At 45.7% G+C, this 17456-nt stretch overlaps 1 non-coding gene across 1 annotated transcript; it reads right to left on the bottom strand.

The window, feature by feature from the left end:
- Positions 1–1401: 1401 nt before the first annotated feature.
- On the bottom strand, positions 1402–1565 carry LOC112607528. Its single transcript, XR_003115857.1, has one exon. It is a non-coding gene; the product is annotated as a U1 spliceosomal RNA (small nuclear RNA).
- Between the last annotated feature and the right edge of the window lie 15891 nt (positions 1566–17456).

The following is a 17456-nucleotide window of genomic DNA, read 5'->3' on the forward strand; positions in this document are numbered from 1 at the left end:
GGGGTCTCACTATGTTGCTTAGGGTGGTCTCAAACTCCTGGCCTCAAGTGAGCCTCCTACCTCTACCTCCCAAAGTGCTAGAATCACAGGCATGAACCACCATGCCCAGCCTCCTTTTGACTCTTTGTAATCCTTTGTCTACCCCCTGCCCAGCCCTATCTTTAAGCAACCACTCACCTGCCTTTTGTCACTATGGATTATTTTGCATTTTCTAGAATTTTATATGAATCGGATTATACAATTCATACTATTTTTTTTGAGGGGGGAATCTGCTTCTTTCAGCATTATTATTTCAAGATCCACCCATGCTGTGTATTTATCAATAGTTCATTACTTTTATTTATTTATTTTTCAGACAGAGTTTCACTCTATCACCCAGGCTGGAGTGCAGAGGCACCATGTCAGCTCATTGCAACCTCTGCCTCCTGGGCTGAAGTGATTCTTATGCCTCAGCCTCCCGAGTAGCTGGGATTACAGACACCCACCACCACACCCAGCTAATTTTTGTATTTTCAGTAGAGATGGGGTTTTGCCATATTGCCCAGGCTGGTCTCAAACTCCTGGACTTGAGTGATCCATCTGCCTCGGCCTCCCAAAGTGTTAGCATTACAGGCACGAGCCACTGTGCCCGGCATCATTGCTTTTAAATTGTGAAAACTATTCCTACAATTGGTTTATCCCTTAACCTGTTTGAGGACATTGGGTTGTTTCCAGTTTTGTGCCATCACAAATGAAGCTACTATGAATATTTTTGTACAAGTCCTTGTTTGGACCAGTGCTTTCATTTCTTTGGAACTGTACCTAGAAGTGAAATGCTGAGTCATGTGGTAGTATGTGTTTAACTTTCTCAGAAACCACCAAATCGTTTTTCCAAAATGTACCATTTTATATCCTCATCAACGGAGTATGAGAGCTCTAGTTTCTCCTTCATAGCCAACACTCAGTATAGTCAGTCTTTTTAATTTTAGTCATTCTAATAGGCGAGTAAGTGGTATTTCATTGCGTTCTTTTTCTTTTTTAAAAAAAATGAAATTTGACACAGGAAGCCAGGCATGGTAGCTCATGCCTGTAATCCTGGCACTTTGGGAGGCCGAGGCGGGCAAATCATGAAGTCAGGAGTTCGAGACTAGCCTGGCCAATGTGGTGAAACCCCGTCTCTACTAAAGATACAAAAAATTAGCCAGGCATGGTGGCATGCACCTGTCATCCCAGCTACTCAGGAAGCTGAGGCGGGAGAATCGCTGGAACCCGGGAGGTGGAGGTTGCAGTGAGCCAAGATTGCACCACTGCATTCCACCCTGGGTGACAGGACAAGTCTCCATCTCAAAAAAAAAAAAAAAAAAAAGAAAAAAAGAAAAAAAGAGAAGAAGAAAAAAGAAAAGAAAACAAAGAAATTTGCCACAGGAGCAAGCGCAAGTGCAGTCCCCCACTACCACAAACAATGCAGTTGAGTTTCCTGCGTTTAGGGAAATTACAGGGGTCAGCACACCTGGAGTGCAATGAATGAGCCTTACCCTGGGAAAACCACCTACGTGATCATGGTATCTCCCCTACCAGGTAAGTCATTGTGGTTTAAATTTGCATTTCCCTAATGACTAATGACATTGAGTATATTTTATTTGCTAACTTATCACATATATACCTTCCTTGGTATGGTGTCTGTTCACATCATCTCCGGTTTTTTTGTTGTTTTGTTTTGTTGTTGCTTTGTTTTGTTTTTTGAGACAGAGTCTCGCTCTGTCGCCCAGGCTGGAGTGCAGTGGTGCGATCTCAGCTCACTGAAACCTTCGCCTGCCAGGTTCAAGTGATTCTCCTGCCTCAGCCTCCCAAGTAGCTGGGGCAACAGGTGCGCACCGCCACACCCAGCTAATTTTTTGTATTTTTAGTAGAGACGGGTTTCACCATGCTGGCCAGAGTGGTCCTGAGCTCCTGACCTCAAGTGTTCCACCTGCCTCAGCCTCTCAAAGTGCTGGGATTACAGGTGTGAGCCACTGCACCCAGCCAATCATCTCCATTTAAAAATGAATTATTGTTACTGAGTTATATATTTTAATACATTCTAAGTCCAAGTCTTTTGTCAGACATATGTTTTGCAAATATTTTCTCCCAGTCTGTGACTTGTCTTTTTATGTTCATAACAGTGTATTTTAAAGAGCTAAAGATTTTTTGTGGTTTTTTTTTTTGAGATGGAGTCTTGCTCTGTCACCCAGGCTGAAGTGCAGTGGTGCGATCTCGGCTCACTGTAACGTCAGCCTCCCGGGTTCAAGTGATTCTCCTGCCTCAGCCTCCCGAGTAGCTGGCACTACAGGCGTGTGCCACTATGCCCAACTAATTTTTTTGTATTTTTAGTAGAAACGGGGTTTCACCATGTTAGCCAGGATGGTCTCGATCTCCTGACCTCGTGACCCTCCTGCCTCAGCCTCCCAAAGTGCTGGGATTACAGGCGTGAGCCACCACGCCCAGCCAAGAGTTAAAGTTTTTAATTTTGGTGAATTCCAGTTTATACTGTTTTCTTTTATGGATCATGCTTTTTGGTGTCATAACTAAGAAAATGATCCCTTCACTAAGATCACAAGTATTTTCTCCTATGTTTTCTCTCAGAAGTATCATTCGTATAGTGCTTACAGGTAGATTTCCTGTCTCATACTCCACTGTTTTGATTACAGTTCACTTGTAATCTAGATTAGGGCTTGTATTAGAAACATGCACTTAGAGGTTTTTTGTTTGTTTGTTTGTTTTTAAATGGAGTCTCCCTCTGTCGACCAGGCTGGAGTATAGTGGCATGATCTCGGCTCACTGCAGCCTCTGCCTCCTGGCTTTAAGCAATTCTCCTGCTTCAGCCTCCTGAGTAGCTGGGATTACAGGCGCGCACCACCTCACCCAGCTAATTTTTGTATTTTTAGTAGAGGTGGGATTTCGCCATGTTGGCCAGGCTGGTCTTGAACTCTTGACCAGCTCAAGAGTTGACCAACTCAAGTGATCCACCCACCTTGTACTCTCAAGAGTGGTGGGATTACAGGTGTGAGCCACTGCACCCAGCGCACTTAGAGTTTTAATTAGAAATGTAAAAATATTATTTCTTCCGATTTTATAAATAGAAAATGTTCTTAATTTGGTTTTTATTCTTTTATTTTTAATTACATAAATGACATCAGAGTACGATCTCTTTGTACAAAAAAGAACAAAAGCACATAGAATGGGGAAGTGGAAATCACTGTGACAAGCACTGTTCATTCAAGAAATCTGGCTTAGCTCACCATTTACATGATATTTTCTTTTCTTACTTTTTTTCTTTTTTTAAATTTAGAGACAGGGTCTTACTCTGTCACCCAGGCAGAATGCAGTGGCAGGATCATAGCTCTCTGCAACCCCAGACTCCTGGGCTCAAGCAATCTTCCTTTCTCATCCTCCTGAGTAGCTAACACTACAGGTGCTGCCACCATGCCCTGGTAATTTTTAAATTTTTTGCAGAGACAGGATTTCACCATGTTGCCCAGGCTAGTCTCAAACTCCTGGGCTCAAATGATCCTCCCTCCTTGGCCTCCCAAAGTGATGGGATTACAGGCATGAGCCATTGTGTCCAGGCTTACATATTATTTTCATAACTCATTAATCTCTATTTTTAAAAAAATGTTGTATACAGTATGCTGTTGATATATTTTTTCCATAGCTGTTTTTCTTATTCCAGAAATAACATGAAAGTCTTTGTGTCGGCCGGATGCAGTGGCTCACACCTGTAATCCCAGCACTTTAGGAGGTCAAGGAGGGTGGACACCTAAAGTCAGGAGTTTGAGACCAGTCTGGCCAACATGGTGAAACCCCATCTCTAACAAAACTATAAAAATTAGTAGAGTGTGGTGGCAGGCGCCTGTAATCCCAGCTCCTTGGGAGACTGAGACAGGAGAATCGCTTGAATCTGGGAGGTGGAGGTTGCAGTGAGCTGAGATTGTGCCGTTGCACTCCAGCCTGGATGACAGAGTGAGACTCTGTCTCAAAAAAAAAGAAAGAGAGAGAGAGAAAGAAAGAAAAAGAAAGAAAGAAAGAGAGAAGGAAGAAAGGAAGGAAGGAAGGAGAAAGAAAGAGAGAGAGAAAGAAAGAAAGAAAGAAAGAAAGAAAGAAAGAAAGAAAGAAAGAAAGGAAGGAAGGAAGGAAGGAAGGAAGGAAGGAAGGAAGGAAGGAAGGAAGGAAAGAAGGAAGGAGAAAGAGAAGGAAGGAGGGAGGGAGGGAGGAAGGAAAAAAGAGAGAGAGAAAGAAAGAAAGAAAGAGAAAAGAAAGAAAGAAAGAAAGGAAGAAAGAAAGGAAGGAAGGAAGGAAGGAAAGAAGGAAGGAAGGAAGGAAGGAAGGAGGAAAGAAAGAAAGAGGCTGGGTGCGGTGGCTCACACCTGTAATCCCAGCACTTTGGGAGGCTGAGGCGGGTGGATCACAAGGTCAGAAGTTCGAGACCAGCCTGACCAACATGGTGAAGCCCCTATCTCTACTAAAAATACAAAAACTAGGCGGGCGTGGTGGTGCACACCTATAATACCAGCTACTCAGGAGGCTGAGGCAGGAGAATCGCCTGAACCCGGGGGGCAGAGGATGCAGTGAGCCGAGGTCATGCCATTGTACTCCAGCTTGGGCCACAGAGCAAGACTCTGTCTCAAAAAAAAAAAAAGAGAGAGAGAGAGACAGAGAGAGAGAAAAAGAAAGAAAGAAAGAAAGAAAGAAAGAAAGAAAGAAAGAAAGAAAGAAAGAAAGAAAGAAAGAAAGAAAGAAAGAAAGAAAGAGAAAAGAAAGAATGAACGAAAGAAAGAAAGAAGAAAGAAAGAAAGTGTGTCATGACAAAAACTTTGTACGTGCAAGTTTAAGTTTAAAAAATAATTCAGAGGATTCAGGCTCTGGAGACAGAAGAAATTCCTATGAGTTAAGATCCTGTCTTATTGTTCCCTGATAGTAAAATAAGGAGGCTTCCCAGGTGGTGCAAAGGCTTTCAGATGTGTTAGAAAACTGAGGTTGAAAGACCTCCTCATTACGTCTGCATTTTCTAAAGATGTTGGAAGAGTTTAGCCATTGTTTTTCATCTAACTTCAAATGGCTTTCACTATGGTGCAATTTCTTTTGTACTTTCCCCAATGAACTAAGCATGGAAATAGCAAAAGAAACATACAATATGATTTCTTTGACATAAAGTCCAGAACAGAGCTGCCAGCATCTCCAACACCAGCCTTGGCTTCATCTATAGGTCAGTGGAATGTTTCCCCTCTGCTTCAGCTGGAAAATTATCTTGGCATGATCCCACCAGTAATCAGGTCCTGCCACTCATCCACCTGTTTCTCACCATAACTCTGATGTCCCTGTCAAATTTCTGCGGTCTGCTCTTTGTAGACGAAACAGATCAGTTTCATTTCAACAGATTTTAAATCATCACATAATAAATCATTTTGCATTGATTCCTAGGTTCAAGTGGTCCTCCTGCCTCAGCCTCCCAAGTAGCTGGAACTACAGACACACGCCACCTCGCCCTTCTAATTTTTGCCTTTTTAGTAGATATAGGGTTTCACCATGTTGGCCAGGCTGGTCTCAAACTCCCGATCTCAGGTGATCCACCCAGCTTGGCCTTCCAAAGCGCTGGGATTACAGGTGTGAGCCACCATGCCCGGCCCCTCCTACCATCTTTGAAGCCTAGAGTAGTAAAACCAAGGAGCAACTTCCTTGAGTGGGAGCTCACATCCACTGAGTAAAGTTTTCCCCTTTGGCTTTAGGATCTGACAGGTAAACTACACAGTTCAGTTGACTTCCATCTCCACTGCTTATAGAAGCCCGTCTTGCTAGAAATCCCGTCCTCAGCCTCATCAATAGAGGGCGCTGAAGAGACACTGGAGGAGACAAGCGCAGCACCCACTTTATGTGGCGCTCAGCTCTTGGGTAGGCAGAGTTTTCCACCCCAGGCTCCTTCCTGCAGGCCACAGCTTTCCATACCATCAGGCCGACACATAATAGTTTTTCCAGGGACCAGATCCTGCTGAGATCAGCTTCTCCAGCTCCCAATTCCTGACCATTCAGTGACCAGCAGCACCCAGCAGCCAGCAGCTTCCCCTGGCATAGCCTCTGGCAGTTTTACAGTGTTGCCCAAGGCACTTCAAATGTCTCATCAGCCATGGCCTTGCTCTCTCCAGCGTGGTCTGGATCCCTGGCTTGGAGTGGGGCTCTTCCTTGGGTGCTCTATGTTAGCCCTCAGGGCAGCGGCTTCTACCTCTATCCTTCTATCTGCTATTTCTTTCTTTCTTTTCTTTTTTTTTTTTTTTTTTTTTTGAGACAGGACCTTACTTTGTCGCCCAGGCTGGAGTGCATGGTGTGATCACAGCTCACTACAGCCTTGACTTCAGGAACTCAAGCGGTCCTCCCACCTCAGCTTCCCAGTTAGCTGGGACTACAGGCACATGCCACCACACCCAGCTGACTTTTAAAACTTTGTATAGGCCGGGCGCGGTGGCTCAAGCCTGTAATCCCAGCACTTTGGGAGGCCGAGACGGGCGGATCACGAGGTCAGGAGATCGAGACCATCCTGGCTAGCACGGTGAAACCCCGTCTCTACTAAAAAATACAAAAAACTAGCCGGGCGAGGTGGCGGGCACCTGTAGTCCCAGCTACTCGGGAGGCTGAGACAGGAGAATGGCGTAAACCTGGGAGGCGGAGCTTGCAGTGAGCTGAGATCCGGCCACTGCACTCCAGCCTGGGTGACAGAGCAAGACCCCGTCTCAAAAAAAAACAAAAAAACAAAAAAACAAAAAAAAAAAACTTTGTATAGAGACAGGGTTTCACCATGTTGCCTAGGGTGGTCTCGAACTCCTAGTCTCAAGCAATTCGCTCACCTCGGCCTTCCAAAGTGCTGGGATTACAGGTATGAGCCACCGCACCTGGCCTGTGTTTTCGTTCTGTAGTGTTCTCTTCAACTCTCATGAGTCAATCCCGCATGATTTCAATCCCCTAATAACTCCTTATGTTGGACTTTTGCTGTTCAAATGACTGTGGATTCTGTCTCCTGATTAGCCTTTGACTGATATGATACTGTAGTAGTATTGCTTGATTTTCTTGTTCTTTTTTTTTTTTTTGACAGGATCTTACTCTGTTGCCCAGGCCAGCAGGCCAGGGTACAGTGGCATAATCATGGCTCATTGCCACATTGACCTCCTGGGCTCAAGTGATCCTCCCACATCAGCCTCCCAAGTAGTTGGGGCCACAGGTATGTGCCACTATGCCTGGCTAATTTATTATTTTTTAAAAATAGAGATGTGGTCTTGCCATGTTGCCCAGGCTGGTTGTGAACTCTTGGGTTCAAGCAATCCACTTGCCTCAGCCTCTCAAAGTGCTGAGATTACAGATGTGAGCCACTGTGCCTAGCCCATGGTTCTTTTTAAATTTGTCATTAGGCCAGGCTCGGTGGCTCACGCCTGTAATCCCAGTACTTTGGGAGGCCAAGGTGGGCAGATCACTTGAGGTCAGGAGTTCAAGACCAGCCTGGCCAACATGGTGAAACCCCGTCTCTGCTAAAAATACAAAAATTAGCCGGACGTAGTGGCAGGCGCCTGTAATCCCAGCTACTCGAGAGGCTGAGGCAGGAAAATCGCTTGAACCCAGGAGGCGGAGGTTGCAGTGAGTCAAGATTGCCCCACTACACTCCAGCCTGGGCAACAGAGTGAGACTCTGTCTTAAAAAAAAAATTAAATCTGTTGTTAGTTATTCTCTCTCATGTCTTCTCCAAGATGAATTTCAAAAGCAGTTTTCATATGCTATAAAATAACCCTGAGTTTAATTATAACATTAAAATAATGTTAAGTTGTTGAGAAAATAACAAGTTGTTGAGACTTTTTGTTTGTTTGTTTGTTTGTTTTTGAGATGGAGTCTCGCTCTGCCGCCCAGGCTGTAGTGCAGTGGCCGGATCTCAGCTCACTGCAAGCTCCGCCTCCTGGGTTCACGCCATTCTCCTGCCTCAGCCTCCCGAGCAGCTGGGACTACAGGCGCCCGCCACCTCGCCCGGCTAGTTTTCTGTCTTTTTTAGTAGAGACGGAGTTTCACCATGTCAGCCAGGATGGTCTCGATCTCCTGACCTCGTGATCCCCCCGTCTCGGCCTCCCAAAGTGCTGGGATTACAGGCTTGAGCCACTGCGCCCGGCCGGTTTTTTTTTTTTAAATGGGGTCTCACTCTGTCACCTAGGCTGGAATGCAGTGGCGAGATCTTGGCCCACTGTAACCTCTGCCTCCCAGGCTCAAAAGCAATCCTCTCACCTCAGCCTCTTAAGTAGCTGGGACTACAGGTGCATACCACCACGCCAGGCTAATTTTCTGTATTTTTGGTAGAGACAGGGCTTTGCCATGTTGCCCAGGCTGGTCTTGAACTCCTGAGCTGAAGTGATCCTCCCACCTCTGCCTCTCAAAGTTCTGGGATTACAGGCGTGAGCCACTGCACCCAGCCTGTTGAGACTCCTTATAAAGCGTCTACCCAGAAACATGAGTTAGCCCCTAAAGGAGGTAATGCTCTTGGTGGCTGGCTGCTCATTCTTGCTTATGGGAAGTTGTTTCTTCATTTGGCTATGAGCATGTTGAGAAGGGCTGTGTTCCATTGAAGTGTTCTCGTAGTTGCTTCTGCTGTTTTAGTCTGTTAGAGCTGCTGCAACAAAATACCATAGACTGGGTGGCTTGTAAACAACAGAAATGTATTTCCCAAAGTTCTGGAGGCTGGGAAGTCTAAGATCAAGGCACTGTCAGGTTCTGCATCTGGTGAAGACCTGCTTTCTGGTTCATAGATTGCACAGTCTCACATGTTCTCACATGATGGAAGGGGTGAGGGAACTCCCTGAGGCCTCTTTTATACAGACAACAATTCCATTTATAAGGAATGTAGCCTCATGATCTAATCACCCCCCTCCATAGTCTCGCTCTGTTGCCCAGCCTGGAATGCAGTGGCTCGATTTCGGCTCACTGCAACCTCTGCCTCCCTTGTTCAAGCCATTCTCCTGCCTCAGCCTCCCTAGTAGCTGGGATTACAGGTGCGTGCCACCACGCCCAGCTAATTTTTGTATTTTTAGTAGAGACTGGGTTTCACCATGTTGGTCAGGCTGATCTCGAATTCCTGACCTCGTGATCCACATGCCTTGGCCTCCCGAAGTGCTGGGATTGCAGGTGTGAGCCACCACGCCTGGCCTACATATATATTTTTTAATAGAGATGGGGTGATATGGTTTGGCTCTGTGTCCCCACCCAAATCTCACTCTGAATTGTAATAATCCCCACATGTTGTAAGAGGGACCTGGTGGGAGGTAATTGAATTGAGGCAGGTTTTTCCTGTGCTGTTCTCTTGATAGTGAATAAGTCTCATGAGATCTGATGGTTTTACAAAGAAGAATTCCCCTGCACATGCTCTCTCTTGCCTGCTGTCATATAAGATATGACTTTGCTCGTTGTTTGCCTTCTGCCATGATTGTGAGGCCTCCCCAGCCATGTGAAACTGTAAGTCCATTAAACCTCTTTACTTTATAAATTACCCAGTCTTGGGTATGCCTTTATTAGCAGTGTGAGAACAAACTATTACAGTAAATTGGTACCAGTAGAGTGGGGTGCTACTGTAAAGATAACTCAAAAATATGTAAGCGACTTTGGAACTGGATAACAGGCAGAGGTTGGAACAGTTTGGAGGACTCAGAAGAAGACAAGAAGATGTGGGAAAGTTTGGAACTTTCTAGATACTTGTTGAATGATTTTCACCAAAGGTTATCTCAGACGGGGATGAGGAACTTGTTGGGAACTATAATAAAGGTGACTCTTGCTATGTATTAACAAAGAGAGTGGTAGCATTTTTCTCCTGCCCTAGAGATCTGTGGAATTTTGAACTTGAGAGAGATGATTTAGCATATCTGGCAGAAGAAATTTCTAAGAAGCAAAGCATTCAAGAGATGATTTGGGTGCTGTTAAAAGCATTCAGCTTTGTGTATTTATGTATTCACAAAGATATGGTTTGGAATTGGAACTTGTGTTTAAAAGAGAAGCAGAGCATAAAAGTTCAGAACATTTGCAGCCTGACAATGCTGTAGAAAAAAAACAAAAACAAAAACAAAACGCTTTTCTGAGGAGAAATTCAAGCTGGCTGCAAAAATTTGCATAAGTAACAAGGAACCAAATGTTAATCATCAAGACAATGGGGAAAATGTTTCTAGGACATGTCAGAGACCTTCTCCACAGGCCCTCTTACACAGGCCTGGAGGCCTAGAAGGAAAAAAATGGTTTCATGTGCTGTGCCCAGGGCTCCTGTGCTCTATGCAGCCTAGGGACTTGGTGCCCTGCATCCCAGCTGCTCCAGCTATGGCAAAAAGGGGCCAAGGTATAGCTTAGGCCATGGCTACAGAGGGGGTAAGCTCAGTCCTTGGCAGCTTCCACATGGTGTTAAGCCTGCAGGTGCACAGAAGTCAAGAATTGAGGTTTGGGAACCTCCACCTAGATTTCAGAGGATGTATGGAAATGCCTGGATGTCCAGGCAGAGCTGTGCTGCAGGGGCGGAGCCCTCATGAAGAACCTCTGTTAGGGCAGTGAGGAAGGGAAATGTGGGGTGGGAGCCCGTTCACAGAGTCTCCACTGGGGCACTGCCTAGTGGAGCTGTGAGAAAAGGGCCACTATCCTCCAGACCCCAGAATGGTAGATCCACCCACAACTTGCACTGTGCACCTGGAAAAGTTGCAGACACTCAACACCAGCCCATGAAAGCAGCCAGGACAGGAACTGTACCCTGCAAAGCCAAAGGGGTAGAGCTGCTCAAGGACATGGGAGCTCACTTGTTGCATCAGCATGATGTGGGTGTGAGAATTGGAGTCAAAGGAGATCATTTCAGAGCTTTTTTTTTTTTTTTTTTTTGAGACGGAGTCTCGCTCTGTCGCCCAGGCTGGAGTGCAGTGGCCAGATCTCAGCTCACTACAAGCTCCGCCTCCCGGGTTTACGCCATTCTCCTGCCTCAGCCTCCCGAGTAGCTGGGACTACAGGCGCCCGCCACCTCGCCCGGCTGGTTTTTTGTACTTTTTAGTAGAGACGGGGTTTCACCGGGTTAGCCAGGATGGTCTCGATCTCCTGACCCTGTGATTCGCCCGTCTCGGCCTCCCAAAGTGCTGGGATTACAGGCTTGAGCCACCGCGCCCGGCCTTCAGAGCTTTAAGATGTGGCTGCCCCGCTGCATTTCAGGTTTGCATGGGGCCTGTAGCCTCTTCATTTTGACCAATTTCTCCCATTTGGAATGAGCGTATTTACCCAATGCCTGTACCCCCATTGTATTTGGTAAGTAACTAACTTACTTTTGTTTTTACAGGCTCTTAAGCAGAAAGCACTTGCATTGTCTCAGATGAGACTTTGTACTGTGGACTTTTGAGTTAATGTGGAAATGAGTTAAGGCTTTGGGGAACTGTTGGGTAGGCATGATTGGTTTTGAAATGTGAGAACATGAGATTTGGGAGGGGCCAGGGCAGAATGACATTGTTTGGCTCTGTGTCCCCACAGAAGTCTCACCTTGAATTGTAATAATCCCCACATGTCATGGGAGGGACCTAATGGGAGGTAATTGAATCACGGGGGCAGGTTTTTCCTGTGCTGTTCTTGTGATAGTGAATAAGTCTCATGAGATCTGATGGTTTTATAAAGGGGAGTTCTCCTGCATATGCTCTCTCTTGCCTGATGCCATGTGAGACATGATTTTGTTCCTCATTCACCTTCCATTATGATTGTGAGGCCTCTCCAGCCATGTGGAACTATGAGTCAATTAAACTCCTTTACTTTACAAATAACCCAATCTCAGGGATGTCTTTATTAGCAGTGTGAGAACAGACTAATACACAGTGTCTTGCTATGTTGTCCATGCTGGTCTTGAACTCCTGGCCTCAAGCAATCCTCCTGCCTCAGCCTCCTGCGGTGTGGGATTACAAGAGTGAGCCACTGCACCCAGCCAGGAATACAAAATAATTTGAATATTTTCTCTCTCCCAGACCTCAGTGAGACTTGTCTGGCAGAGCTGTGGACAGCCTGGAAAGCAGCAGGAACAGAGATCTGTCTCCTGGCTTAATGCAGTTGCATCAGCCTCCTTAGATTCTGTGGGCCACAGGATGCATTGTGTTGTGATGGACACTGTGCCAGGATCATTGATCCCCAGGTGAAAGCTGATCTTAACTAAACTGTTATTCATATTTCTTCTTATCACACTGGCATATGGTAGTAACACATGCTGCTTCAGGACACCGACTCAGAAGCAAGACGTTCTGGGTTCAAGTCCTGGCTCTACCTCTTTCCATCTGCAAGGCCACAGACAAGTGACATAACTTCTGTGTTCTTCCATCTCCTGACCTGCAAAATGGGGAAATTACAGCACCTCCCTTGGAAGGTTGTGATGATTAAAAGAGTAGATACATGTGAAGAGTTTAGGACAATGACTGGCATATAGAAAGTGCTCGATGAATGTTATTTTTTAGTCACTGAAAGCAAAGCAAGCAAACGACAGCAAAAAACAAAACATAAATCCCCCAACGCCACCATCACCCTGGGGGTGCCAACTTCCCAGCTCACAGGCTGCTTCTCTGGGGTCCAGGTTCCTCTTTGCTTCTGGTGCTTGGAGATTTCCATTTCTTCCTTACAAGTTCCCTTAATTCTACATTTGTGATGGAGTCAGATATTTTATTCCACACCCCTAAGTGTTGTTATTGGAAATATTCAACACTAGCTTAATCTTCTGCTCAGACTCGAAGCTCCCTCCATGTCACCTTCCTTTCTGCTCCATGCTTTCTGACAGCATCTGAATGGAATTAGATGGTGTTTTCATTGGGGTAGGCCAAGCTGCTGAAACAAATGTTGGATTCTCTCTCATATAACAGTTTAGTGTAGGAGTTCCAGATTGGTGGGGATCTCTGTCCACTACTGTCATCCAAGGCCTCAGGCTGACATCAGAGCTGCCATCTACACAAAGCCTCCACGAGCCTCTGGTTGTGGCCATTCTAGCCCCAGAATGGGGAAAAGACCATGGCAGGCATGCATGGGAACTTCTATGAGCCAGTCCAGAAAGTGGCATGTTACATGAAGTCATGGACCCCAAGTGGAGGAACCAGCTGGAGCTGTGGCAGAGGAACATAAATTGTGAAGATTTCATCTTAATATGGACATTTATCAGTTCTCAAATAATACTTTTATAATTTATTATGCTGTCTTTAATCTCTTAATCCTGTTATCTTCATAAGCTGAGGATGTACATCACCTCAGGACTACTGTGATAATTGTGTTAACTGTACAAATTGATTGTAAAACATATGTGTTTGAACAATATGAAATCAGTGCACCTTGAAAAAGAATAGAATAATAGTGATTTTTAGGGAACAAGGGAAGACAACCATAAGGTCTGACTGCCTGCGGGGTCGGGCAAAAGAGCCGTACTTTCTTCTTGCAGAGAGCCTATAAACGGACGTGCAAGCAGGAAACATATCGCTAAATTCTTTTCCTAGTAAGGAATATTAATATTAATACCCTGGGAAAGGAATGCATTCCTGGGGGGAGGTCTATAAACGGTTGCTCTGGGAATGTCTGTCTTGAGCAGTTGAGATAAGGACTGAAATAAGCCTGGTCACCTGCAGAACCTGCAGGCTTATGAAGGTTGGGAAAACTCCGCCCTGGTAAATTTGTGGTCAGACCAGTTCTCTGCTCTCAAACCCTGTTTTCTGTTGTTTAAGATGTTCATCAAGATGACATGTGCACCACCGAACATAGACCCTTATCAGTGGTTCTGCTTTTGCCCTTTGCCCTGTCATCTTTGATGAACCCTTATCAGTAGTTCTGCTTTTGCCGTTTGCCTTGTGATCTTTGTTGGACCCTTATTAGTGGTTCTGCTTTTGCCCTTTGTCCTGTTCCCTTAGAAGCATGGATCTTTGTTAGACCCTTATTAGTGGTTCTGCTTTTTGCCCTTTGAAGCATGTGATCTTTGTACCTACTCCCTGTTCTTACACCCCCTCCCCTTTTGAAACCCTTAATAAAAACTTGCTGGTCTGAGACTCAGGCGGGCATCACAGTCCTACCAATATATTATGTCACCCCTGGTGGCCCAGCTGTAAAATTTCTCTCTTTGTACTGTCTCTCTTTATTTCTCAGCTGGCTGACACTTATGGAAAATAGAAAGAACCTACGTTGAAATACTGGGGGCGTGTTCCCCCAATAGTGACACATGTCACTTCCATCAAATTCTGCTATAGGCTGGGCACGGTGGCTCACGCCTGTAATCCCAGCACTTTGGGAGGCCAAGGCAGGTGGATCACCTGAGGTCAGGAGTTTGAGACCCATCTGGCTAACATGGCAAAACCTCGTCTCTACTTAAAATACAAAAAATTTAGCCAGGTGTGGTGATGGGTGCCTGTAATCCCAACTACTTAGGAGGCTGGGGCAAGAGAATCACTTGAACCCGGGAGGCAGTGAGCTGAGATTGTACCACTGCACTACAATTTGGGCAACAGAATGAGACCCAGTCTCGAAAACAAAAACAAAGCAACAACAACAACAAAAATTCCTCTAGAGAGAACCTAGCATATGGACAAGGCTAGGGAGCCTGGGAAAGGAAGCGTAGACCACGTGACATGCCCAGCTACAAGTCCATTACCACCAAAGAAGAAGAGAAAGGCTTCTGGTGGGTAGCAAGCAGTCTCCGCCACAGAAGAAAAACCATGGGGTCCTGCCTAATGAAACTTGGAGATGGGACAGGAAGAGGCCATTCGAAAAGACCTTTCTCGGGAAGGGGCATTTCAGGAGGAGTCAGAGTTACTCAGAGGCAAAACACTTCTCTTGGCATTGAGAACAGAAAATTTGGAATATTCCAGGAACCAAAAGGGCTGGTGTGGCAGAGACCTGATGGGCTAAGGGGAGAGGAGCTGGCAATGGCACTGGAGAGGCGGGCAGGAGCCCACTCAGGCAGGTTCCTGCAGGCTGTGAATAGATTCAGCTTCAGCTGTGAGCATGGTGGCAAGCCATCCAAAAGTGTAAGAAGGAAGTTGATATCATCCAATTTTCTTTCTTTTTTTTTTTTTTTTGTGACATGGAGTCTCACTCTGTCGCCCAGGCTGGAGTGCAGTGGTGCAATCTCGGCTCACTGCAAGCTCCGCCTCCCCGGTTCACACCCTTCTCCTGCCTCAGCCTCCCAAGCAGCTGGGACTACAGGTGTCTGCCACCACACCCAGCTAATTTTTTGTATTTTTAGTAGAGACGGGATTTCACGGTGTTAGCCGGTATGGTCTCGATCTCCTGACCTCAAGATCCACCCACCTTGGCCTTCCAAAGTGCTGGATATCATCCAATTTTCATTTTTAAATGATCACTCTGTCTCTCAGAGCCCAGATCTCGGCTTCTTTCCCTCCCTCCCTCCCTCCCTCTCTGTCTCTCTCTCTCTTTCTTTCTTTCTTTCTCTTTCTTTCTTTCTCCTTTTCTGTCTCTCTCTCTCTCTCTTTTTTTTGACAGAGTCTCACTCTGTCGCCAGGCTGGAGTGCAGTGGCTTGATCTCGGCTCACTGCAACCTTTGCCAATTGAGTTCAAGTGATTCTCATGCTTCAGCCTCCCAAGTATCTGGGACTACAGTCACGCACCACCATGCCTGGCTAATTTTTATTTTGAGACAGAGTCTTTCTCTGTTGCCCAGGCTGGAGTGCAGTGGTGCCCTCTTGGCTCACTGCAAGCTCCGCCTCCCGGGTTCACGCCATTCTCCTGCCTCAGACTCCCATGTAGCTGGAACTACAGGCGCTCTGCCACGCCCAGCTAATTTTTTGTATTTTTAGTAGAGACGGGGTTTCACCGTGTTAGCCAGGATGATCTCGATCTCCTGACCTCGTGACCCGCCTCCTAAAGTGCTGGGATTACAGGCGTGAGCCACAGCACCCAGCTGAACTCATCCTTTTTTATGGCTGCATATATTCCATGGTGTATATGTGCCACATTTTCTTAATCCAGTCTATCACTGATGGACATTTGGGTTGGTTCCAAGTCTTTGCTATTGTGAATAGTGATGCAATAAACAAATGTGAAAGCACATTATAATTTACATTACCATCCCAGAAATGGAAATACTTAGGTGCAACGAATATAACAAAATATGCAAGATCTATATGAGGAAAACTACAAGACTCTGATGAAAGATATCAAAGAAGAATTAAATAAATGGAGAGGCCTGGGACCTAGGCTCATGCCTAGGATTCCAGCACTTTGGGAGGCCAAGGTAGAAGGATCACTTGAGTCCAAGAGTTTGAGATGAGTCTGGGCGACATAATGAGACTTATTCTCCACAAAAAAAATTAAAAATTTAAAAATTAGCTTGGTGTGGTGGCACATACCTGTGGTTCCAGTTACTCAGGAGGCTGAAGTGGGAAGATCAACTGAGCCTGGGAGGTTGAGGCTGCAGCCAGCTGTCACTGTACCATTGCACTCCAGCCTGGACATCCGAGTGAGACCTTGTCTCAAAATTAAGTAAGTAAATAAATAAATAAATAAAATGGAGAGATATTCCCTGTTCATGGATAGGAAAGCTTCATATTATCAAGATATCTCTCCTTCCCAACTTGATTCCATCAAAATTCCAGGAAATTGTTTTGTGGATATTGACAAACTGATTCTAAAGCTTAGATGAAGTGGCAAAAGACTCAGAATAGCCAACACAATATAGGAAAAGAACAAAGTCAAAGTCAGGGCCAGGCATGGTGGCTCAAATCTGTAATCCCAGCACTTTGGGAGGCCGAGGCAGGTGGATCACCTGAGGTCAGGAGTTCGAGACCAGCCTGGCCAACATGGTGAAATCACATCTCTACTGAAAATACACAAAATCAGCGGGGCGTGGTGACGTGTGCCTGTAATCCCAGCTACTGGTGAGACTGAGGCAGAGAATCACTTGAACCCGGGAGGGGGAGGTTGCAGTGAGCCGAGATTGAGCCATTGCACTCCAGCCTGGGTGACAGACTGAGACTCTGTCTCAAAAAAATAAAAAAGTTAATAAACAAACAAACAAACAAACAAATAAAACAAGATATCACTGCATCCTGATGAGACTGGCTAAACTCTAAAACATTAACAACACCAAGTGCCCACAAAAATGTGGAGCATCAGGAATTGTTTCATTGTTGTTGCTGGGGACAAAAAATGGTACAGGCACTTTGGAAGATAGTTTGGCAGTTTCTTACCAAACTAAACAGTCTTACCATATGATCTAGCAATGGTGCTCCTGGGTATTTAAAACAAACAAATTGAAAACTTATGTCGGCCGGGCGCGGTGGCTCAAGCCTGTAATCCCAGCACTTTGGGAGGCCGAGACGGGTGGATCACGAGGTCAGGAGATCGAGACCATCCTGGCTAACACGGTGAAACCCCGTCTCTACTAAAAAATACAAAAAAAAAAAAAACTAGCCGGGCGAGGTGGCGGGCGCCTGTAGTCCCAGCTACTC

The sequence above is a fragment of the Theropithecus gelada genome, chromosome 14, assembly GCF_003255815.1.
Source record: "Theropithecus gelada isolate Dixy chromosome 14, Tgel_1.0, whole genome shotgun sequence".
NCBI classification, from domain to species: domain Eukaryota; kingdom Metazoa; phylum Chordata; class Mammalia; order Primates; family Cercopithecidae; genus Theropithecus; species Theropithecus gelada.